This window comes from Pollicipes pollicipes, unplaced genomic scaffold (genome assembly GCF_011947565.3).
Source record: "Pollicipes pollicipes isolate AB1234 unplaced genomic scaffold, Ppol_2.1 Scaffold_5187;HRSCAF=6128_pilon_pilon_pilon, whole genome shotgun sequence".
Lineage (NCBI taxonomy): Eukaryota > Metazoa > Arthropoda > Thecostraca > Pollicipedomorpha > Pollicipedidae > Pollicipes > Pollicipes pollicipes.
Genome location: NW_023596633.1, coordinates 1 through 16,892, shown reverse-complemented (window position 1 = coordinate 16,892; position 16,892 = coordinate 1). Strand labels below are relative to the sequence as shown.

Genomic DNA, 16,892 nt, shown 5'->3' with positions numbered 1-16,892 from the left:
CGCGCCCTCTGGCGGCCCGACGGGGTGCCGAGCCGCGCTCGGCGCCGACTTGGGCACCTAGTCTTTCCCGCTGTCAGACCCACCCCTGTCGAAATCCGAGTGCAAAGCTGCGGACGGGTCGGCGCGGAGACGCGCGCGGCACGGCAGGCCCATATTTATTATGCCAACTGCGCGAGACAGAGCGTGCTGCCACCGTCCCGGCTCGACTCCGACTCGGGACGCACGAACACAGCGTGTCTGCAGCCGCCACTGCTACCGTGGCGCGACGGCTAAGCCAGTCAGCTGCTAGCAATATAGATTTGGCGCACTGGCCCGTGTCTACATCCGGAGAGAGAGAGGACGCACTATCTTTTTAAGTGGATGTGACAGCTGTGGAGGCGCGGTAAGAAAGTTTGAAAGACCTAATTGGAAAGAGTGAGCTCCGCGAGAAGGCCACCAGGTCGTGGTACGCGCACGGCGCGTGCAGATTTTGCCGTAGCGCGGGTGCGGGAGACACGAGTAAGCCTCCACTCATAGAACTGACCCGCGTCCTGGTTAGGCGGTCTCACCAAGCGCGGAACTTGCTCGATGCCTCGCCGATATGCATGCTTGACATGTATCTATGTGCGTACGTTGGTGCGTCCGTTGATCAGACATCGCCCCTGCCAGGGAAGCGCTTCTGAACTTCGCGATCGTAGTGGGGCCGCGCTTGGTTTTGGATCTGCGCGGCACTTGCATCGTTGCCGACATTCTGACAGATGCAAGACTTTACTTTCTGTCGATGGTCCCCAACCACGTTAGGTTAAGTAATATTGCGACAGCCAAGGCGAATAAAAGCACTCTGTAGGTGTGACGTAGGTCGTAGCCACGGGTCCAAGCCCTGTGAGTCAACAAGGGGGCGGAGCGCAGCAGGTATAGGTATGTATGTCATCCCCATGTATGAGGTATCCCCATGTATGAGGTACCCTGATACCTGAAAACAAAACCCATGGAGCACGGGGACGTTCGAGATAAGATAGACCCAGTATAGGCCGAAAAACGGAGAACTTACGGCTCAGAAAAGGCCTATCTCTCTTTTTGAGCCTGAACAGGACCCATCTTTGGTATGGAGTGGGCCAGTCGTAGGCTCAAAGTCAGCGGCGGTGAATCGGCAGGGCAAACTGTCCCCATGTATGAGGTAAGGGCCAAAGCCATTTCCCCCCCCCCCCCCCCATACTTCAGGTGGCCCAGATGGGGGCCCCAAGCGGATTTATGGAAGAGATTCGTTTATTGTGTGACATCAAAGCGAGCGTAGAGAGCTCATTTCAGGTCCGGAAAGGTTCAGCTTCAAGGCAAGAAATCCTACAGCAGTTTCAGGCACGACGAAAACCTCCGGTCTGAAAGGGGTGCATTGTCAGGGTGTACAAAGGGTATTTTGCGGACTCAAAAGGGCCCGCTTCTGATCAGGACAGGCCCATCACCATCTCAGAAGGGGCTCGTCACGGGTCTGTGTGGAGCCCATCGTGAGCACAGAAAGAACTCTCTTAGGTCTGGAAAGAGCCCATGAGAGACTCAAGAAAGGCCCTTCCCAAACAATAAAATGACAAGTCTCAGACTGAGAAATTCGACATCTCAGGTCCGGAAAGGCCCATCTAAATACTTGAGCCCGAGAAAGCCTATCTCATATTCCACAAGCTTCATCTTACGCGAGAGCGGAGGCCGAACCTTTTGTAATAGGGGTTGGGGGCGGCACACAGCTGGATAAACGGCTCCCGGTGAAAAGGCACCCCGAAAATTAATCAGATTTGGCCCATTTTATTTCGAGAACCCCACCTTTCTCATGTCATAATGCCAACGATTTGCGCTGGTGGATGGACCCAGTGGATTAAACGCTAAGGAAATCCCTTACCTTTCACGGACAGGGAGTCCCGTAAGTAGAACAGTGGGGGGCTAGTCAAGGGTTGAAGGAAATTTCCGTTTCACTCCGCCACCCGGGGTAGTTACCGGCTACTATTCTGGAAACACGGTGGCCGGGGCGCCCTGTCGATCAGTAGGGCCGCGGAGGGACGCGTCACGCATCGGTCCTCTCCCTGACGCGGAAGGCCCTCAGACCGGAGCGGTGTTTCACCATCTCAGTTTGAATCCTTTCAGTGTCATGTATCCTGTCGCCTTTCATTATCAGCGGGCCCGGTCAACTCAAGAGTCTTCCTGACATTCGGAGTCACGTTCCTAACCCTATTCAGGAAACGGAACCACTGCCGACTCGGGGCCCTTGCCGACATAGGGTCTCCTGTTAGGCGCACTGTGGTCCCTCTGACCGACATAGTAGTCCCCCACTGTCTCAAGGACCCCGACCAATACAAAAAGTCCTCTGACTGGCAGTTGCGGGCCCCAGGATGGTCCCGGCTTTGGAAATGGGCCCTAGGCCGCCGCGGGGCAGGCTGTTCGAAATTCGTCGTGTTCGCGGATCGACTGGCTCACCCTCATTGCCCCCAGGGACCCCAATCGGCGCAAAAGACCCCGTAACGGACATTTGCGGGTCGGGACCCCTTAATGCAGCCTTTAATAAATTCTTCGGACCCTTAGTCGGACCCCTGACCGTCGTTCCCGAAGAGCCCTAAAGGGCCCGTCTGGACTAAAAGGGAGATATGTGTGCCCCGGTGCCCCCCCCCCCCCCCCTCGGCCTGCGCCCCGCTTTCAACTTATGATGGACGCGTCTCAGGTCTGAAAAGAGCCCATTCCCAGATCAGAAACGTTCATGTCAGTTTAGGCCTGGAAATGACCTATCTCCAATCCGAAGCGGCCAATCGTAGACTCAGAAATGGCCCGTTTTCAGTTCGCAAGGGGCTCATGGCACGTTAAGAAACGGCCCACTCAGGTCTGGAAAGAGCCATAGAAGACTCAAAAGGGCCCTTATTAATCAGGGGATCATCCATTTTGGATAATAAAGTAAGCATTTCGTGTGCGGAAAAGGCACCTCCCTTTTAGGCCCCGGATGAGCCCACGTCCGGTTAAAATCAGACATAGTCCATGTTAGGTCCGGTAAGCGTCATTATTCAAGCCCAGAAAAAACGCAGGTCGGGTCCGGAAAGGATCAATTTTTGCTCTTAGGCCTGAGGACATTCTCTCCCAGGCCTGCAAAGACCTGGGAGGATATGATCTTAGGCTAGATCCATCTTAGGCTAGAATGGGGATGGGACCAGCTTAGGCCCAAAATGAACTTTCAATAGTCGGGAGAGGACCTATGTTGGCACACTCAACTGCAAGACACTCCGGTAGCACAGCCGGAGTTTTTTCCACTAACAATATTTCAATGATCTGGTTGTCTTTGGAGGCTCTAGAACCGGTTTTTTTTCTGCTTTTGAAACAGTAGGGCGGGCAGAGGGGGGAGGTACAGGGGCACGTACCTTTACCCCGCTTAGGTTCCGAGGGGCCCTTTGGGCCCCCGGGACCTGGGATTAAGGGCCCGAAAGGCCGGCCGGAGGTCGTACTTGGTGGCCCCGGTCCTCAGGGCTGGGCACTCCAATGTCACCCAGAGGGCCCTGTGCGCTGATCAGGGGCCCTGAGTCGATAAGAGCCCTGCGGCGATCAGGGATGTTGCTGCGCCAGTGAGGGTTCCTGTGACGATCCGGGGTCAACTGCGGTCTGCGCGGGCCAGAAGTCCTCCCGCGTCAGGGAGGGGGCAATGTCATATGCTGTAACCCTTTAAGGGCCTCCGAATCTGCCGGGAGATCTCGCCTCGTGTCGCCCCGATGACTGCCGAAAGACACCTCGCGGTGGGACGGAATGGCCATTCAGCCCTTGACTGGGCACAATAATGTGCTCCTAGTGTTCTACTCAAGGATGGCCATTCATGGAAATAAACAATGGTTCTCATTAGTTTTGAAAAGAGCGGGTCAACATGAGTTCAAAGACGAACGAAGCCATCCCACGTTTGCCTGAGAGCGTTTACTCTGTAACGGAATCCACTGGTGAAACAAATTATCAAAAGGTTTCAGCCTGCGCGTTCGCAATCTTGGAAGCAAGGACAGCGATAGCCTGGGTTGCAGTTTCCGTAGAATCGAACGACGTTGGCCTATGCAGATAACACCAGGCGGCGGGCGCCGCGCGCGCGAGAGCGACCGCCGTGGAATGACACCTCTGAATGTCTTAGAAAGTTAATTCGCACCTTTCAAAGATTAGGTCAGGCGTATCTTTTTACACTTTTAAGGTTCCATGTCTTCCAGCTCCACCATCAGATTCCAGCGCCATGTCGCGGTCTTCTCCACTTCCACAACCTTCACTCCTCCACTTCTACAACCAGATTTCATCCACACTTCGTGGTGCTGTAGTGACAAATCCGTTCAATTCATTAACATAAAAATTGTGCGGGTGACCTATACACACGGCTTCCTTTTAAATGTTCAGTTCGAAATCCTAAAGCGTTCAGAGATGCTTCGCCAAATGTGTCATTATTTTCATCCGCCTATTGACCACGGCTTAGTGTTGGCTGTGGGAACAACGCTGCGCAATCTGTTGAGACTTCAACACCTGGCATTGATGTTTTGTTTTTTTTGCTAAGGCTTGCGAGCGCGCATGCTCAACACTGCGCTACATAATTTGTATCACTTATCAATTCTGACTGAATGTCGAACATTTCCAGAAAAATATGGCTTGGCCATGCTACTAAGAACTGTCAACGCATTTCAATCTAAATTCGTGGGGTCTTTAGTATTTCCGCACGGCCCAGCTGAGATTCTTAAAAGCCTATAAGTTCTATTGGTTAAGATAGAGAAGTCCACTGGATCATTGTAAAAATAAGAGCGCCGGCGCTTTATTTAATGTAGTCGTTGAATGCATGGTTTCTTCAGTTGATTGACTGAAAAATTCAGACAGAATTGATCTCGCGTTAGCTTCTTTTCCAGGTATAGATGTGACACGCGGCGTATTCATCCTCCACGGGCCACATGCAGTTTTTTCAATGTGCGAGTAAGGCTTTTGCTTATTGCGTTTGGCCCGAGTGCCCGTTCCGGACATGCGCGCTAGGACGATCAATAAGGGACGGCCCGTTAAAAACACCGGCATCCTCGGAGTACGGGGGTTGGGGCACGTTCAAAGAGTACATGGAAAGGTTCAGACATTGAGACAGGCACGGTGCGGGAGGCCCTGTCGGCCTGACGCGCTGACGGCTGGATCCACCCCGCATTCACCATTCGCATTTTGCGCATTCACCTCGGCAAACTGGAAGCCCGACGGAGGAATCGCCGACCTTTCGGCGATTTTAGATTCCCGGCCCCTTTTTTCTTTTCTCTTTTTACCTAATTGAGAATATGCGTTTTGTAGGTCTTTTTGGGATGACGTTCTAGCACATGAATTCTGATGTTGTGTGTCGTGCTCTCTTTTCGTGCTTACGTCGTATCTCAATAATTACCACGTCAAATGTATAAATCTGTCGCTAATGTGAGCTGTTCTATAACGTGCCGACCACTGCCTGTTATTTTTCTACGCGATTCAGTGAACAGCCTACATGAAAATAGCAGATTGATGAAAAATGTGCGGCCTGAATTTTGCGCCATGAACGCCGCGTCGGGATAAAGGTGGAGGGCCGTGCGACGTTTATGCGTAAAATTAATTATCCTGCATAGCTCATATACTGCTTACAGCTTGGGCGACAGCTGGGGGCGACAGCTTGCGTACAGCTTGGGGCGACTGTGAGTTTTCCACGAGCTTAATGAAAGGATTTTATGTCACCACGGGCTAAACGCGTCGCAGATGCTTTGCGTCATGACTCCTCGCGGGGAGTGATGGAGGAAGTCCTATGCGGTGCGCAGGCAGTTGTCTAGCCGTGGGTTGAAAGGTCCTACTCCCTACAGAAACTAGGGAGTTGGCTGTTGGTCCATTTCTCCGCGACTCACAGATGAGGTGGGACGCATTTTTGCACGTCGCTGGCCGCTAGTGAGAGCGGCAGTCGCACGCGTAAGATACCGTTGATGGATTCGTGACCCGTAGAACGTGAAAATCGCTTTTCAGCTGCCTTCTTGCGTCTTCCAGAAGATGGAAGTCGGAAAAGGGCGTTGGGCTGTCGCAAAAGTTGGTTGATTTTTTCCGTTGGTGGACCAACACGCGGCCACAGAAAGGGATTTACTAAGCTGACCATGGGTAACTGACCCTGAGCAGCGGCAGTGAATTCTGTCACTGGGAGAACCGTCGTTCGAATTATTACAGCAGCTCCGGAAGGCGGGGTTCGCACATATGAGTCGATGAGGGATTCCTCCGTGCCAACATGTGATTCCGGCGACAAAATATTAACAGCCGATTAGGGATTCCGGCGTACCGGTGAGGATTCCGGCGACTGAGGATAATGAGCCGATGTGGTATTCCAGCGTGCCCATGAGGATTCCGGCGACTGAGGATAATGAGCCGATGTGGCATTCCGGCGTACCGATGAGGATTCCGGCGACTGAGGATAATGAGCCGATGTGGCATTCCGGCGTGCCGACGAGGAATTCCGGCATTATTCAGTACCGATAGGGGTGGGAGCTACCTGGTGATGCCGCGGTGAGCCTTGCACCAAGCGGTTACTCTTTCCTGGGGCTGAGTTCCGAAGTAGCGCGGTGCGAGACTGAAATGCTCCCCTCACAATTTAGGGGGTCTGATCATTGCATATAACCCTCGCAGACTGTGTGTAGCGGCCACATTATACGCCTCACTTGATTATGACCGATGACAAGCATACGTGAGAGGGTGTGAATGTATGAATGCTAGCTGCGGAATCCCAGTAAAGTGACGTTTGCTGCCCATGTTAAGACGAAAGCATCTGTTTTGTAGAAGTCCATGTAATGTCCGTGCGCCACTGTTTTCGCCACCATTTGCGGTGGCCCCAGTTGGCTTATTACAGGGAGTTGCCTCCATGGCAATTACCTGCGGATCAATGCATTAGGCCATCTAGCCAAGAGCCGTCATTAACAACAGCATGCATAATTTAGCTAAGCAAATAGTATTATTACCCGTGAACTATCATTCTCAGGGAGCTTTTCTTTCGCAAGGCTGCATATTGGTGGGAACAGCCACTATCTCAACAAAAGTATCCATAATCCCATGCATTACACAACATCATTTTCGCGTACGTAACTTCAAAAACCATACAGAAACTTCATCCAAATAATTGAGTCAGTCGCGGCATTTGTTGTTTTTATTCCAGCTGACTTTGGAAGTCTCGTGATTGCTGTTTGTTTTCGGTGAGGAATTCGTCGGGTGAGCGTGACAATATTGCTAGAGAAAACGAGGAGCCAGTACTCCTAGCTATGCGACGATAAAAATCAAACTGGAAGAGACGACGACGATAGGATACAGTATAATGGAAAATTCCCCGCGTAACAATAACCGTAAAAATGAAAAATGTAAAAAGCATGCCTTCATTGACACGCTCTCGGGTGGGGGTCAAATTGACGCCCCGAAGGTTTTTCCAGAATGGTTCCCGAACGGCATGCGTAGCCGCGCCAAATTTTGCATAATTATAGGCAATTTAATAGCGGTTCGTTTGACATAAAAAATTAGATGCACCCTGTAAGATTGCTGACCTAAGGCAGGCCAAAGTCAGGCTATGGTTTCAGCGAAGGCAATTTCTAGGGAATCCTTCGATCTGATCCAACAACGGAGTCTTAAACGAAACCATACATATCTGAGATGCTTTCTTAGGCAACACAACAGTTTAATGAGCAAATAAAATTGACCTAAGGTCAGGTATAAAGGTCACACCAAGGTCAAAGCCAACCTGTTTTATTACTCTAGGGTTTGCTGTATGGGATAGTTTCTGGTGCTCATTTCGAGTTTATTGATCGCAGGAACCATATTCTTCATCTTCCATGGACTTCTCAGAGGTCAGAATAGGTCACTGAACTAAAATGACCTAGGTCAACATTTTGTTTTAGGAACATACTGCCTAGCATAATGTCTGCCACTTAGTCAAATGCAAAACTTAAAGCAATCTTGTATGATTTTGTTCACTTTGACCTTCAAAAGGTCAAACAAGATCACTGACATTAAATGAGAATGTGACTTTTTGCTTATAAACGGTTTTCTACGTTCTGGAGGCACTTTGGAAACCAGCCTGGAACTTCACCTTGTTTGACCTTTTTCGACCCGAAGGTCATGACCTACGAACCTGAAACTTTCACCTAAGCGAGTTCACGTACAGGTGAACACACCCTGTAAATTTGGTGCCTCTAGATTTTTAGTTGCCGAGATCTCTGGGGGTCCAACTGACCCCCCCCCCGAGCGAAGGGTATCTAGCTGGCCACCCGGGCGCGTGTTAAGAAATGGCCATATTCGGTGATTTTTGGTTTGGGGGGTGGGGGCTTTTATCATCAGAGGCCCTTTGGCAACCCCGTACTTCTTCCCTGTCAAGGCTCTGACTGTGCGCCTATACTGCGATATAGGGCCCCGCCGGGGCCCTATATCGCACCTATATATGACCTATATATGACCTATATATCGCACCTATATATGACCTATATATACCTATACCTGACCTATATATACCTACCTGATATACCTGACCCATATATATATATATATATATATATATATATATATATATATTATATATAACCAAGATGTACTTTGTGAATATATTGCGATTTGTTCGTTTTAGCTTGGGACTATTTTTAACGTTTTTCCGGGAATCTGCGTAATAGTCCCGATCGAAGTGTGTAACATGCAAGATGTTTCTTCAACTTTTCTTCTTCGCTGGCCCCCAAATACCGCTGGAGGCCAAGCCAATCGATGTCGTACAAAAAGCTCTCACGTATGTTGTCAGTGCACTTCGGGCTTTTGTGTGTCACCAGTGTCGTGAAACCTAAGTGGTTGTAGATTGTTGCTGAAAATGGATATTGGACTGCTGCCGACTTCACATACATTTGGACTGACCAACAGAGGAAGGAAAGCGCCGGAGTGAGTCCGGATCCCGGATGTCGTGTATGTGGTAGTTGCCGCCGTGGTGGCTGCTCGTTGATTCCGTGAGCTTTGTCAGCGATCGCCTCAGAGTAGCTGTCAGCGGCTAAACGGCTGCGGTCGCTGCTTCACCATGATTATCTTACCTGTTGTATGATGACCTGATCGTGATGACCTGACCTAATTGTATCGTGGTGACGCTTCACTGGGTTCAATGCGACCGATGGGTATGTTGCGCTGGTTCCCAAGGACTGGCGGCACCGCCTTCAGCACAGCTAATATTCTGGAGAGGATGGAGATAGCGGCCTGAGGCCTGAGAAGAAAATTGGTGTTGGTTTCAGCGGACTTTTCATTTTGGTGACCAGCCGAATAACATGCCGCCAACCGCTTCTAGGCCAGCCTCGTAACTCTAAAATGCTGCGACCCAGGCGCGCCACACTCGCTGCTGCAGCAGCGGGGTTGGCGCCTGCCGTGTGACAACCGTGCGAGGGGCGCCCGATAGTCAGGGTGCGATCCGCGGCGTACGGCCGCCGTGGACCTCCGAGAGGAATACGCGCCAACGCCAGATTATGACCTCCGCAGATGTGGGACGCATTAAGCTAGCTGCACTCGACCTGCGGAGACGAGCGGCTCGCTGTTTTGGTCCCGTGTTCGTTCTCGTGGGGATGAGGGACACCGCTTTTTGAGTCCGACCGACATCGCCTGGTGTTTGGGCGAGGGAGAGGGGAGGGGAGGGGGAGGGTCAAACAGTCAATGTCCAGCCCGCCACTACCGAGTTTTGCGGTGACGTGTGTGTCTGGGGCTCCCACTTGCCCGGCCAGCGAGGAACATAAAGGGGTGAAACGATGTCTCTGGCGGAGCTGACCTATGATTGGTCTGTTGTGATGATTTTGGAAGGTTTGGAAATGAATAGCCCAAGGTGGTGCAAAAACTGAGGTATTGCAAAAATGATGGATCTGGGCTGTGAATTAGCGCGCAAGCAACTGCACCTGAGATGTGGGCATGTGCCCTAAGTCATCTGGCACGACGGGGTTTTTCTTCCCAGAAACGTGTGCTTTGCTGTAAAGCACGAAACGCTGGTGGGTTATTCGCCCGTCAACAAACGTTACCGATGATTCCTACGTTTGAGGAACACGTGAAGAAAACCGTAAATATTCAAAAGACGATGTGTCTTGATGGAAACTCGCTTTCATTTTCGGTTGCATTGACTGCTACCTCAACATGTCTTTCGACTGAAATCAAATGACTGGTGTGTGTAACACTTGCACAGACCAAAGCAGAATGAATGCCAAGTGAACGCTGCCTGCGCTACGATATCCCACATATATTTGGGAAATACCTTTCAGCCGGTATGGCTTACGACTTTCTTGAGGGCTTTTCTGGAATCTGCGTAATATTCTCGCTAGATTGCTGTAAACTGATGGTAAGAATAGTGGTAAAAACGTGTTTTTCAGTACATAACAGCTAATCCACAATGAGCTCTGGAGGTTTGGCCCCTCGGTACCCTGCACAAGGTCTTTACGGGGAGAACGCAGAAGACCTATCCCCCAGGAGACCTACGCTCACTGGATCTACGCTCACGAGGCCTACGCTCGCTGGACATACGCTAAGGAAAACCTTCACTCCCTGCACCTTTGCTCACGAGGCTTGCGCTCGCTGGCCTACGCTCAGGAGACCGCGCTCGTTGGACCTACGATCACAAGGCTTACGCTCGCTGGACCTAAGCTCAGGAGACCTACGCTCAGCAGCGTCTTGTTTTCTGGGCATAGGTCTCCTGACGCCCCATCACTCTTGCCTATGTTTTCAATAAATCTCGGTTTTTTGTACACGTTTCGTGAAAATGTAAAGGGTCGCCGATTTTCAGCTGAACATGAATATCGAAGTGTCGATAGTGTAGTGGTTGACGCTTCTCTGCCGTCAACCAACGCAGGCTTGGGAAACCAGGGGTACGAGGTTCGATCACCAGCGGTGCTCGTCCTTCCTGCCAGGGTGAGATGTAGGCAACGCCATATAACCTCAGCAGCTGAGGGCATCGTAGAGTGCCCATGACGAACATGAATATCGGACTGCTGCTACCTTCACATACGTCGTGTCGCTCATTGTCCGCTTGGACGTGCTGCCCATTGTTTTTGTCTATTTTCACTTTGTTTGAGTGTGCTGCCCAAACGAACTACGCTCAGGACTGGAGTAAATGTGATTATTGCAGCACTGTCGCTGGTATAAAACACACAGAGATTCATCATTTGTACAGCCAGTGTTGTTCCGACTAAAAGAAAGTTATCACAGATACATATCATGCCCCCGCACCCTGGTTTGGCTATCTATAATTCTACTCGCGCGTGCCACATTGACGTTACACAAATGATGCACATAAACCTTTCAAGAACTCAGCATGCGTGGCTCGACACTCACAAGCACACAGAAGGAACAAGCACTGTCAGCCCCACGCACAGGTGCGGATCGAGCACGGCGGCCTCGCAGACAGGCAGACCGAGCACGCTGGAATATAGGCAGGTACGGAACGAGCATGGCCGGCCCTGTAGACAGGAACAGATCGAGCACGGCAGAATGTAGATATGGAAGTCTACTGTTCTGGTATCTTGCCTCTGGCTCACTGGTACGCTTCAGCAAGTCCAAAGTCACTTCTGTATTCACACTCGTCACAGGCTGTAACGCTTCGGTCTTGGGAGCAGCGTTCTTCCTTTCACCAACGTCCATCGGAGAACGGGAGTGAAAAGGTAGCTATATTCGGTCCGAGGTCCCCTTCACGAAGTGCAGCGTCACGACACTGGTGGTCGGGTCGCGTTCGCTTCTCTCTGACCGTCACCGCCCGTCTGAAGCATGATGTCTTGCGCATCTAGCGCGAAAAAATCAAGTGCAGTAGACAACAAACTCGCTTGCGCTCACCACCCACCAGCACCACCAGCGGCGGCACGACCACGACGCGTAGAGCATGTTAAAATCGAAGTGCATTGTAATGACGTTGCCGCTTAAGGTTGCCACCTACATCATCACACTTTTATATTTTTTCGCAATCGGCTCAAAGGTCATATATACCTGTCACTAGCAGTTTTTTCGTTATCGGAACGAACACAGTCCGACGTTCTTGCCGTCCTATGGCGATGGCGAATAAGTCCCGTGTGCACGTCTTCACTTTTCAGGCCATTGCATTTCGACAGTTCACCACATAGGCTTTCAAAGAACAGCATTATGTTCACCACAAAATTCCACATCAGTAGCTTGATGATTATAAGCGCCTCCTGCGAACCTATTTTTCGTTATCTGTATGGATATGTTGATGCTCCATTTGTCCCTGATCAGATGCCCCTGATCTATTCAGGTGGCTAATATCACACATCTTAGCCACAATGAATGGCAAGCCTGGAGTATCTTAAGAAGCACCAGCCTCATCCAGTGATGTCATATAGACACACCCATGCTGTGCTCCAAATGCCCTGATCTCCTCATGTATCTGGGCGACTGCTGATGGGCTGAGCTGAACAGCAGCTGGCCTCTTTCTCTTACCACCTAAGCGGGTCAGCTCCATGTCTGATATCTTAGACACAGTTACATTCTTCTGAAAAGAGCTGTTCGACCTGCAGGCCTCACTAGTGCATGATGCCTTGTTAAGCTCTAGCATCACAGCAGCTTGGGCTTTGAAGAGGACAGCTGCAACATGGCTGCAGGTCTCATCCAGCCTGAAAAATAATGGAATACTGTTAAACATTGCCATGATGTTAAACAGCATTAGACAACTATGCCATGTATACCACTGGTCCAGCATTTTATCTTTAATATTGCACATTGTGAAAGGAACAGTTTTCAAAACAAAACAACCAGGAAACATTTTGGCTCAGCATGAGTAACTTGGAATTTTGAGAGCAAGATGAGCCAAGCATAATGTCAGTGGCATTCAGCTTGCACCTTGGCTTGGGCAATGTGAGAAAAAACTGTTTATCATCAAAACATTATGAAATCTTGATAAATGCATATGAAACATGCTTCATTATGGCTTAAACATGCTATCCTATGATCTATGCTATACACATGCTACTTACCCAGCCATACAGGTACAGTGTGCACTAAGAACTTCACCATTCTTCTTGCTTAGTATCCATGCTACATAGGGCTCAGCCTTTTGCCCAACACACTGACTCAGCAGGACTTTTGCCTTCATAAACACAATATTTGGTTTGCCTCAACTGTTTCAATGCCTTGAACAAATCCATTCTCAAAATAGTTGTGGGCTTCCAGGGCCGCAGTAAGCCTTCAAGTCTTGACTTATGTAGAATCCCCGTTCTGAAGGACACAGTACACAATATATCTGGAAAAGTAACGCTGTGCACCGCACTGACTGTCCCTCGACCACTTCTCCGCCGGAATCTGGTAGTATGGATCAGGCAGCCGCGTGCCATCGTGGGTTAACTTTTCTCCATAGCGTGCACAATCCGTAGGATTGATAGGCTCGATCGAATTTCGTTCCCTTTTAGCCATAATTGCAAACACCACAGCATCACCCCCCATACCGCCACAGCTCACGAAAATCAAATGTAAGGACGCTTGCCGCGTCGCCTTCTATCACCCCAGCAGGACCGACAGACGAAAATGAGCACCACTTTTTTCTACATGACGTCACAGGTATTCACTTCTATTGCACTCGGCGCCCAGCAGCCATCTGCCCATTAAAGTCTTGGCTCCAGTGACGTCACTCTAACATCAAATGAAGATAACGCCATAATCCCCGGACGGTTTCGTCTTTCCCATGTGGCCTTGGCAGCGGACCTGGTTGGCAGCGAGGTCCTATAAGGGGGGTGTAGGCGCAGAAAAGGTGAGGTTTGGTGGTGGGTGCTCCGATTTTTCTGCGGTGAAGAATGCTCACGATTCGGCTATGTATTAGGTCTTTAGTCTACGTATTAGGTCATCGTGATGACTATGGGTCATGCGTTCACGACACACACGCGCTTCCCTTCCCGCCCTTTTTTGCTCTGCTACTGCAGTCTACTGATGAGTAAACCAGATGGTGTTGGATTGATGACTAGGCGCACACAATCAAATTACGTAGCTTGTATGGCTCAGTAAAAAGGTAATAAAACGTCTGTAGTGGTATGCTGATGAAAGCAATACCAGAAATATGCAAGTCACACAATAAATTGGAGCTTACTTGTAACCTGATTGATGTGCCATCAATTTCAATAGTGCAGGGCAGTTGCTTGAATCATTGAAATGAGCGCACCAGTAAGGGTTGGCAATATATGAATGCAATATGTACATCAAATTACAAAAAATAGTGATGGAAAATGAGCAGTTTGTCAAGCAAGTACAGTCTTCAAATATCAGTAAGATGAATAACTGGAAGACAAATGAACGTGATAAAGGGTGTAGGTGTACTTTCCTACCTAATGTTAGAAAAAATCATTGCACACCATTCGTCGTGTTTAAGGTGGCACAAATCGTAAATAATGTCAAAACAGGTAGAATCATGCTCCTACCTTCGAATTTCAATAACTTCGATGGCGGGCTCCCGAGCGCCGCGCGCACCGCACCGCCTGGACTCCCCAGCGCCCTTTATGCGTTGCCATTGCGTAAATACAATATTTCTGCTTACCAAGACCTGTACAAAATGTACGGGACCAAGGTAAACCATTCGTTCGTGTTTAAGGCGGAACATATCGTAAATAATTGCAAAACAGATAGAATCATGCTCCTACCCTCGAATTTTAATAAATACGATAGCGAGTTCCCGAGCGCCGCACCGCACTGCACCGCACCGCCTCGACTCCCAAGCGCCCGTTTTCTGCGTTGTTGCGAAAGCACATATTTCTGCTTATCAAGAACCATAAAACATGTATGGGACCAAGGAAACAATAATGAAGCAACCAAAATCGTTTCTTTATCGAGGTTTAGGTACATTTATGAAACACACAGGTCAGAATAGTCCAGAACATATCTAAACCAGCCTAACCTAACCAAACCTAACCTAACCTAACCTAACCTAACCTAGCCTAACCTAGCCTAGCCTAACCTAAACTAACCTAACCTAACCTAACCTAACCTAACCTAACCTAGCCTAGCCTAGCCTAACCTACCTAACCTAACCTCCCCACCCTATATCCCCTTCAACCCAGCATCCCATAGCTAAGCTAAGCTAAGCTAGCCTGACCTGACCTGACTTGACCTGACCTGACCTAACCTAATCTAACCTAACCTAACCTAACCTAACCTAACCTAACCTAACCTAACCTAACCTAACCTAACCTAACCTAACCTAACCTAACCTAATCTAACCTAACCTGAGCTTAGATATAAGCTCATAGACCTTATGAGCTTAGATATAAGCTAATAGACCAGAACCTAAGCTTAGCTAAGCTAACCTACCCTAACCTAACTAACCTATCCTAACCTAACCTAACCTAACCTAACCTAACCTCCCCACCCTATATCCCCTTCAACCCAGCATCCCATTGGCATCCATGTTCCATGCCATATATAGGTGCCATATAGTGAGCTTTTATTTAGCTGTCATGTTCTCATTTTGCTTTACATTCCCCACCCAATCCCCCTGCAACCCGTGGTCCCGTTGGCGTCGAGGATCAAATTTCATGGATTCTTGTCACCTTGGCCCGGTACATTTTTATGGTTCTTGATGCTGCTTGATGCACAGTAATGGTGTGACCCGCGCAGTAATGGCGCCGGTGTCACGGGTGCGTGTGTGGTGCGGCGCTCGGGAGTTCGCCATCGTAATTATAAAAATTGAAGGTAAGATTATGAATCTACCTGTTTTGTGATCATTTACGATATGTCCTGCCTTAAACACGACGAATGGTTTACTTTGGTCCCGTACATTTTGTAGAGTTCTTGGTAAGCAGAAATATTGTATTTACGCAACGGCAACGCAGAAACGGCGCTAAGGAGTCCAGGCGGTGCGGTGCGCGCGGCGCTCGGGGGCCCGCCAGCGAAGTTATTGAAATTCGAAGGTAGGAGCGTGATTCTACCTGTTTTGAGATTATTTACGATATGTCCTGCCTTAAACACGACGAATGGTGTACAATGATTTTTTCTAATGTTAGGTAGAAAAGTACACCCTGGCCGTGATAAAGTGCAATAAGATTCATACCCTGCTGTTGTGCAGCAGTAAGGTTTGCCAGCATCACCTCAAGCTGTATTTTAAACTGTTAATTTAGAGATTGATTAGGTGACTCTTCTGTTTTTGTCAGTTGGTGATCTGTTTCTTAAATAATGATCATAATAATGAACATGATCTCATTGTAAATAATTGTCAATGTGACATTTCTGGGTGCATTTTAAGCTGTTGATTTAATACATGATTTAGTGGCAATTTATCATATCACACATGTTTTATCTCAAATGTGATGATTTATGATGGTTATTTGTTATCAATCTTGCATGATGCAATGCAGCTTACAGGGCCACTTGAACAGTACAGTATTGAAATAACACAAGTAAGATGTAAGTACTATAAGGTGCTTGGAATGAAATAATGTCAGTAATGTTTGGAACTACCTTTTGCAACTTTATATTAATATTTTATCTGATCATCGCAAAGTTCTCGTAACACGTTATTCTCAAACCCAAGATATCACTTGTTAACATGGTGTATCCTTGATGTGATATTGCCTGAAGAGATATTCCTAGATGAGATGATATACCTTTGCAGTTAGAATAAAAGTGTGTAGGTGTAATCCACCTGCATATTCATTTGGAGTGTTTTTTTGTGTACTCTGTTGTAAGTTGTGCATGGGGTCAGGGTCAAGAATAAAACATTTTATCATGTGCAGTTTTTCAATGGTCTGATCTTTTCAGGACACAAGAGCTGAAGCCTGAGCTAAGCCTGAGCTGAGCCAAGCACAAAAAAAGACTAGCAACAGCAAGAAGAAGTTTGAGTCAGCATCATTTTTTCCTGGTGTTCAGGATCAGTTTCATTGGCTTCTGGACATATAACTGCCTCCCAGACTGTCCTTTTTGGCAAGTTATTGCATTGGTTT

The 16,892-nt window shown here is 48.8% G+C and overlaps 1 long non-coding RNA gene across 1 annotated transcript; it reads left to right on the top strand.

Moving 5' to 3' along the window:
• Nucleotides 1–13,639: 13,639 nt before the first annotated feature.
• LOC119101967 (uncharacterized) lies at nucleotides 13,640–16,755 on the top strand. Its single transcript, XR_005094633.1, has 2 exons — nucleotides 13,640–13,717; nucleotides 16,711–16,755. It is a non-coding gene; the product is annotated as an uncharacterized LOC119101967 (long non-coding RNA).
• The last annotated feature ends 137 nt before the right edge of the window (nucleotides 16,756–16,892 follow it).